The 9,065-nt window shown below is 37.2% G+C and overlaps 1 pseudogene; it reads right to left on the bottom strand.

Moving 5' to 3' along the window:
* Positions 1 to 8,492: 8,492 nt before the first annotated feature.
* Positions 8,493 to 8,593, bottom strand: LOC119261473 (U6 spliceosomal RNA; annotated as a pseudogene).
* Between the last annotated feature and the right edge of the window lie 472 nt (positions 8,594 to 9,065).

Genomic DNA, 9,065 nt, shown 5'->3' on the forward strand with positions numbered 1-9,065 from the left:
TAATTATGTATTGGTTGTCATTGTTTACTAAAGAGTGTCTAGGTTAGTTTCATTTTCTATTCCGGATTTCCAGATTGAGCCTAGGATGAGAAGCTATGAATTCTGACTCAGGTAAATTCTGTACAAGCAAAGTCTTCTGCTTTTTATAACCCAGTGCTTTAGTTCATCCAGTACATATTTTTACTTACTCTGATCCAGAGTCTGAGGATACAAATATGAATCAGTTTTATTTCCTACCCTATGGAGTTCACAGTCTATTGATAAAATGGAACTGTTATTTGCCTGCAGAAATAACAAAAGAGAAGTGCCCATATAAACTATGAAGGTATGGGTTAGGAAATGATAAGTAATAAAGGAAGACTAGATATTGGTTGATCGGCTAAGGGGAAAGATTGAGAATAAGTAGGAGTTGATATTAAAAAGGGAGGCTGAGGTTAGATTGTGGAGTTACATACATTTCTAAATTCATTGGGAAGCCACCTGAAGTTTTTGCTCAGAGTACTGACATAATTTGTGTTAAGACCTCAAGCCTAAGGAAAAAAGTCTTTTGTGAGTTCTTGAATGGGTCTCAGTAGGGTTTGCATGTGGGAGAACTATGACCAGCTGCATCTGTGAGGACTGATTGCAACATATTTATTTCACTAATGACCCTAATTCTTTACCCATCCCTGCAGCCACCCCCAATTCACAAAGAAATTTTGCAGTGTTCTCCCTCTGTGGGCTGGGTACCTTCCTGCTGCGTTTGGCCACATGATTTAATAACATTCACCAATTCTGACTTCTTATAATATATAGTTTCAATCCCAGTTGCCTCTTTCTTTTTGCATATTAGGCTATATTTGGGTGTCAAAATGTGGTCAACTGCCCTAGTTTCAGGGCACGAGGGGGAATAGGAAAGTGCTCCAATGCATTGGAAAGAGAGGATGCAGGGAGAGATAGATATTTCAAATCTGGTTCCAGTATCCATCAGCAATGGCTATCACTTGTTTTACTGTTTAATAGTCTAACAGAAAATATTTTTTGTTACCATGGAGGGAGAGGGGGATTTGTTCTCTAGATCACTTAGTTTCAAGAACACTGGCTTATGTTATTCCTTCCAAAACAGACATCTTGGTCTTATTATACTAAATAACAATTTGTGTCCATTCTGGGCCTGGTTTACATGAACAAAATCTCTTGCTTTAAGAAATATTTCCTTTGAATAATATTGGACAACGTTACCAATTAAAAATAGTTTCTCTAATACTTAAAAAATGTCCTGTTTAGTGTGAAGGGTGGGAGGTGGAAAATACCAGCTTATCTCTCAGACTTTACTTACTCTTTCCTCCTTTCATTTTAAGTGCAAAAGCAACATAGAAAGGACTTTCCTATAATTAAAAAAAATCAGCTTTATAGGGCATAGTTTATGTACAATCAATAAACACTCATTTTAAATATACATTTGATAGGTTTTGACAAATGACTCATCCATGTAACCACTAAAACAAATATATTACAGAAAACTTCCATTTCCTGAAATGTTGTCTTGTGCCCCATCCCAAACTACAACCCCCCAAAACATCTATTATCATTGCAGATTAAATTTATATTTCCTAATACCTCATGAAAGTCCACTTTCATGTGTGTGTTTGCATTGCATAAGCTTGCATCTGATTTTCCTCTTGTTCAATGTAATGATTTTGAGTCATTGTATCAGTAGTCCATTCTTCGTGACTGTTGAATAGTTTCCAATTTTTGTCTATATAATAATTTCTCTATTCACTTATCCATTGATGTTTGAGCTGTTTCCAATATGAGGCATTGTGAATATTGTTTTTAATGGACTTTTTTTAATACACATGTTTTTGTGTGGACATATTTTCATTTTACATGTGTAAGTATCAAAGAGTAGAATTGTTGGACCATGTAGTAAGTATATGTTAACTTTATAAGAAAATGCCTGTTTTTTTCCCCCAAAGTGATATATAGTTTTACACTCCTATCAGCAATGTTTGAGAATCCATTACTTCATCACCATTTGGTATTGCTAAATAGTTAACTATTCTGAAAGTTGTACACTGGTATCTCATTTTGGTTTTAATTTTAATTTCCCTAATGACTATGTTGAACATATTTATATGCATTTGAAGTTAGGTTTTTTTTTCTTTTTTGTCATTAGATTTTAAGAGTTCTTTGCATATTGTTCACATAAAAGTATATTCTTCATCAGACATGTTTTCCTAATACTATTTCACACTCTAATTTGCCTTTGCATTTTTAAAAAGATTTATTTTTATTTATTTATACATAAGAGAACTGGGGTGTAAGCCAGAGATGCAGGGGATGAGAGGATTCACCAGAGACAGAGTAGGGAGCAGAAGAGGTGGGTCTACTTAAATACACTGCTCAGGGGAGCAGAGGGGGAATAAAACTCTGTCCACAAAGGCTGGTGATAGCTTGATAGGCTAAGACTTAACCCCTGAGCCACCAGGGAGGTCCCTGCCTTTGCATTTTAAATTGTCTTTTGGAGAGAAGAACTTACTTTTGATGACCTCTGACAAATTTTTCTTGTACCTTGTATTTTCTGAATCTTAAGAAATATTTATTTAAACCAAGGTTATAAATGTTTTCTTTTATTCTACAAATTATATAGTTGTATATTTAACATTTAAATCTATGATGCATTTTGAATCAACTTTTATATACAGTATGATTTTTATTAAAATCAATTGATCACATAGGTACATGGGTTCAATTCTGGACTATGTATTCCATTCTATTAGTCTTTTTTTTTTTTTTAAAGATTTATTTATTTATTTATACAAGCACTGGGTACAGTCAGAAGCGCGGGAGGGTGAGAGAATTCACCAGAGCCAGAGTGGGGAGCAGAACAGGCATACTGATGAAGTACACTGCTGAGGGGAGCAGCGGGTGGCAGGAGAGTTCTGTGCGCCATGTGGGACCCTTACCATTGGCTGGGGATCAAACTGGCACTGCAGAGGCTGCGGGCAAACTCGCAGCCCAGCACTCAACTGCTGTGCCACCAGGGAGGCCCATTCTATTAGTCTTTTTAAATATCTATCCATACTACTATATTATTGTTTTCTAATAAGTCTTAAAAACATATTTATCATTGTCAAAGTTGTTTTGACTTTTAAGGAAATTTGCTTTTACTTGTTTTTAATAGAATCAACTCATCAATTTCTATGAAAAATCAACTGAAACTTTCACTTGCATCTTATTGACTCTCTGGAACAATTTGGGGAGAATTGATATGTTTATTGACCAAACTATATCTCTAATTATCTAGTACTGTGTTAATTTCTCTCAGTAATGTTTTATAGTTTTCAGTATACACATTATTCATGAATGATTTTATCCCCTTAAATATATCTTGCTTTGATGCAGTTTAAGTGATTTTGTATTTAAAATTTTTAATTTCCAATTGTTTGGTGTCAATATATAAATTATAACTAATTTAATTGTTTTGTTAATAAACTTAATTAAAAAAATAGTTCAGATGTCACCAAGATGGTGATAGAGGAGTTTCCTTGTTTTGCTTCCAAATGGATAAGAATTTAGCCTGAAAGAGACCACCAGAGAATTCCACAGCATGGAGTGAGGCTGAAGCACCCTCTATACCTCAGAGAACAATGCACACTGCATTACAGGGGATGCCAAGGCCACCACACATCAATGTAATATAAAATGTGTGGGTAGAAATTTCATGGAGGTAGGGGGTCTTGGGCAGAGGACACAGATGGCAAGGCTGTCAGGGCCACAGGGACACTGGGAATGGGATGGTGGGGCATGTGCCATGGGTCAGGTGAAGCTCACAGGGTAGGAGTTAGAGGGTCCATACTGGCCAGGACGCCTACACTCCTTTGGACCTATATTTACCTAGTGAAGTTCACTAACAGCAGACAGACTATTGAGTCTCACATCTGAGACCCCAGAGTGGAGGGGTCTCAGTGCTGTCGTGAGCATATCCTAGGGTCCTCAGCATAATCACAGCATGGGTAGACCCCTCCATGCTTTTTTCCCTTATCACTAGCATGACAACTGCTAATACTGGCCTAAATACCTAAGGAAGCCACCTGGCCAAAAAGACCAAGTTAAATAAAACCACAGGGTCTCCAGCTGGAAAAATAACAGTTAAGCAGGTAGCGCTCTAGGTTATAGATCCAGGTATTTTCAAAAAGGTAAATTTTTAAAAAAGATTTATTTATTTTTATACAAGAACCGGGGTACAGGCCAGATGTGCAGGAGGGTGAGAGAATTCACTAGAGACAGAACAGGGACCAGAACAGGCAGACTGACCGAAATACACTGCTGAGGGGAGCAGCGGGGGACACAGGAGAGGTCTGCTGCGCCATGTGTGTATGTCCATGGCCTCCGGAATCGAACCCGTGCTGCAGAGGCTGCCGACAGCTTCACAGCACTGAGCTCAACTGCCTGTGCCACTAGGGGAGGCCCTCAAAAGGTAAATTTAAAAAGCAAAATATGTAACACATGCCAACATGAGACATCAAGGAAATATGGCATCACAAGTTGATGACAACTCTCCAGAATCCACCACAAAGACATGGAAGATTAAATATTTCATCAGGTGGAAAGTTCAAAATTTCTACAATAAACAAGCACAAAGAGAGAAGGAAACACAGAAAAGTGGTCAGACTGGTACAATAGAACAAAGAAAAGCTAATCAAAGAGATACAACAAAACTCACAAAAACAAATTAATGACCAGAAGGCAGAAACTGAAACTTTCTCATGTAAACAACTCAATAAATGAAATCAACAGTGCATTACAAGTTATAGAAACAGAATAGAACAAATAATCAGCACATTAGTGAACTCAAAGATAGTAACTTATGAACAGTTCAGTTGGAAGAAAAGAAATAAGATATTTAAAAAATAAAAACTATTAGTATTATATGACTCCCTTAGGAAAGGCAACATAAAGATAATGGGTATCTCAGAAGGGAAAGAAAGAGAGGACAAAGAGCTTATTCAAATAAATAATAGTTGAAAACTTTTCAAACTTAAGAAGAAACTGAAAAATACATTTTTATGAAACTAGCAGATCCCTCTAGTTCTCTAAATTCAAACCCTCTAGTTATCTAAATTCACTCCCCAAAAATGTGAAATTATCAAGAGTTAAGACAAAGAAAGAATATTGAAGTTAGCTGTGGGAAAAAAACAAGCAACAGGTAACTTACAGAGCCCATTAGGCTTTCATCAGATTTCTCCGTAAATGCACTACAAGTCATGAGAGAATGGAATAACATATTCAATATATTCAAAATTAAAAACTAACAGCCACGACGGGCCTCCCCGGTGGCGCAGCGGTTGAGAGCTGGGTTGCGAAGCTGCCCGCAGCCTCTGCAGCGCCGGTTCGAGCCCTGGCTGCTCCCTGGCCACCGGGGGAGGGTCCCGCATGGCGCGCAGACCTCTCCTGCCGCCCGCTGCTCCCCTCAGCAGTGTACTTCGGTCCTTCTGCCTGCTCTGCTCCCCGCTCTGGCTCTGGTGAATTCTCTCACCCTCCCGCGCTTCTGACTGTACCCAGTGCTTGTATAAATAAATAAATAAATCTTAAAAAACAAAACAAAACAAAAACAAACTAACAGCCACGGCACTACCTTCTGGAGCTCTCTTTTCCACTGGTCACTAAGTAGGTGCAACTCTTTTTCTCCTGTTCATAATAAGCCTGTCCTTTTAAAATATTAATATTAATAATTCTCTATCCTCTAAGACTGATTTTTAGGATGAGTGAGTAAGGCCTTCCCATAAAAGCAAGAAAAGAGCAATTTGCTAACACTAGACATCACTTGTAAGAAATGGTGGAAGAACCTCTCCTATCTAAATTGGAAAAAAGGAAAGTTCACAAATAACTGAACAAGGAAATTGAACCAGAAAACAAAAGAAAAATAATAGTATCAAGCCTTCATATCAATCATTAACATAAAGGTAAATGGAATGAATTCACTAATGAAAAACCAGAGAGTGGCAAGATGTATTTAAAAAAAAAAGAAACCGGGCCTCCTCTAGTCGCGCAGCCGGTTGAGCTCTGGGCTGCGAGGCTGCCCGCAGCCTCTGCAGCGCTGTTCCTTCCCTGGCTGCTGGTGAGGGTCCCACCCCCTCCAAAAAAAAAAAAAAAGAAAAAGAAAAAAAGAAACCAACTAAGGAAAAATGTAGACTTAAAGTGAAGGGAGGTATGTCAACTAATAGAAGTTACTTATGCCAAATGCGCAGCAACCATCAGACTGAATGGTGGAAAACTGAATGTTTTTCCTCTAACACTCTAACAACTGAAGATATACACTCTCATACTGCTATTCAAAATAGTTTTGGAAGTTCTAGAAAAAACAATTAGATAATAAAAGGATATCAAATGTACCCAAGTTGGAAAGGATGTAAAACTATTCCTATTTGTAGATATCGTTACTGTCTTTGTAGTTTTGGCTTTTCTAGAATTTCAAGCAATAAGAACGATACAGAATGTAGCCATTCATACTGGTTTCTTTCAATTATCACTGCTGTTAAGTTTCCTTGATTTCTTTTTTTGTTCCAAGAAGATCATTTCTTTTTATCACTGAATGATATTCTGTAGTATGGTGAAAATTGTTTGTTTAGCCAAATGCCCTACTTAAGGACATTTTAGTGACTTGTGATGTCATTTTTTCTGTGTGGACATACATTTTCAAAATTTCATTTGGGTAAATATTTAGCAACACAATTGCTGGATAGTATGATAGGACTATATTTAACTTTGTAAGAAAATGATATTTTGGCTTTCTATCAGCAATATGTGATAATTTCTGTTCACTTTCTTGACAGCATTTGATAGTATCAATTTGTTATATTAAATTTTGATCATTTTATTTTATATTTTTTTACCCACAGCTTACATCATTCTTTTTTTTCTTTCTTTTCTTTTTTTTATTTTAACATTTATCATTTTTACATTTTTTAGACCATATTTTCTTCCCCCTGGCCCTCAGATTGAGTCCCCATAGAATCTCCTTCCCCAAGGCACCCATGTACCATCATGCTCCCCCCTCTATCCTTCTCTCCCCTCTCCCTTCTCCTCCCCTGCAGTATGTATCTGGTTTATAATTGTCTGTTTTTGCTTTGTTGTGTTTTTTACTGTTAATATTATTATTATTTTTTACACTGATATCTTATTTGGTTCCCCTATATTCCTGCTATAAGTGAAACCATCCGATATTTTTCTTTTTCCTTCTGGCTTATTTCACTGAGCATAATTCCTTCTAGCTTCATCCATGTTGCTGCGAATGACATGAGTTTATCTTTTTTGATTGCTGAATAATGTTCCATTGTGTATATATACCACATCTTCTTGATCTAGTCATCTATTTTTGGGCATTTGGGTTGTTTCCAGGTTTTACCTATTGTAAATAGTGCTGCAATAAATATAGGTATACAGGTACTCTTTTGAATCACTGTTTTTGTTTCCTTTGTGTAGATCCCTAGGAATGGAATTGCCGGATCATATGGTAGCTCCATTTTTAGTAGACTGAGGAAACTCCACAAAGTTTTCCACAATGGTTGGACCAGTTTGCACTCCTACCAGCAATGTAAGAGAGTTCCTTTTTCACTACATCCTTGCCAACATTTGTTGTTACTTGTTTTTTTGATATGTGCCATTCTCACTGGTGTAGGGTGGTAGTGTGGTTTTGATTTGCATTTCCCTGATTATAAGGGATGTTGAACATTTTTTCATATGCCTCTTGGCCATTTGCTTTTCCTCTTTGGAGAAATGTCTTTTGAATTCTTCTGCCCATTTCTTGACTGGATTGTTCATTTTGTTTTTGTTGAGCTGTGTGCGTTCTTTGTATATCATTGTGATCAGTCCCTTATCAGTTGGATGGAATGCAAAGATTTTTTCCCAATCAGTGTAGTGTCTCTCTGTTTTGGTTAATGTCTCTTTTGCTGTGCAGAAGCTTTTCAGTTTGATGTAATCCCAGGTGTTTATCTTTGCCTTCACTATTATTGCTTTGGGTGATGAGTCTTTAAAGATGTTTTTGAGATGTATGTCTTGTAGTGTTTTACCTATATTTTCTTCTATATATTTTATGGTTTCAGGTCTTATGTCCAGTTCTTTTATCCATTTTGAGTTGATTTTTGTACATGGTGAGAGGTAGTGGTCTAGTTTCATTTTTTTTTTTGCATGTGGAGGTCCAGTTTTCCCAACACCATTTATTGAACAAACTGTCTGTGTTCCATTGTATATTCTTTGCTCCTTTGTCAAAGATTAGCTGTTCATATAAGTGCGACCTTATTTCTGTGCTCTCTATTCAGTTCCATTGGTCTGTGTGTCTGTTTTTGTTCCAGTACCACCACACTGTTTTAATTATTATGGCTTTGCAGTATAGCTTGAAGTTTGGAAGCGTGATACCTCCTTTCTCCTTTGTTTTCATCAGTAGGACTTTGGCTATTCGTGGGTTTTTTTTGTGGTTCCATATGAATTTCATCAGTATTTGTTCTATTAAAAATATGGAATGCTTCATAAATTTGCATGTCATCCTGGTGCAGGGGCCATGCTAATCTTCTCTGTATCGTTCCAATTTTGGTATATTGCTGCCAAAGCAATCACTAAATTTTGATTATTTTAATATGTGTGTTTGGTGTCCTGTTGTAATTCCCTAATAGTCTATGATATTGAGCATATTTTCTTTTTTTTTAAGATTTATTTATTCATACAAGCACAGGGGTACAGGCCAGAGGTGTGGGGGGTGAGAGGATTCACCAGATACAGAGTGGGGAGCAGAACTGAAACACAGATTAACTGAAACACACTGCTGAGGGGAGCAGTGGGCGAGACAGGAGAGGTCTGCTGTATCATGTGGGTATCTCCCTGGCCAGCCAGGAATCGAACCCATGCTGCAAAGGCTGCGGACAGCTTCACAGTGCTGCGTTCAACCTGCTGCACCACCGGGGAGGCCCATATTGAATAAATTTTCATGTGCTTTTTTTTCCATCTATATACATCTCCTTTGGTGCTGTGACTAATCAGAACTTTGGCCCATTTTTAAATAGCATTGTTTTCTTATTAATGAGTTT

This window comes from Talpa occidentalis, unplaced genomic scaffold (assembly GCF_014898055.3).
Source record: "Talpa occidentalis isolate TD23 unplaced genomic scaffold, MPIMG_talOcc4v2.1 talOcc4.6, whole genome shotgun sequence".
NCBI classification, from domain to species: domain Eukaryota; kingdom Metazoa; phylum Chordata; class Mammalia; order Eulipotyphla; family Talpidae; genus Talpa; species Talpa occidentalis.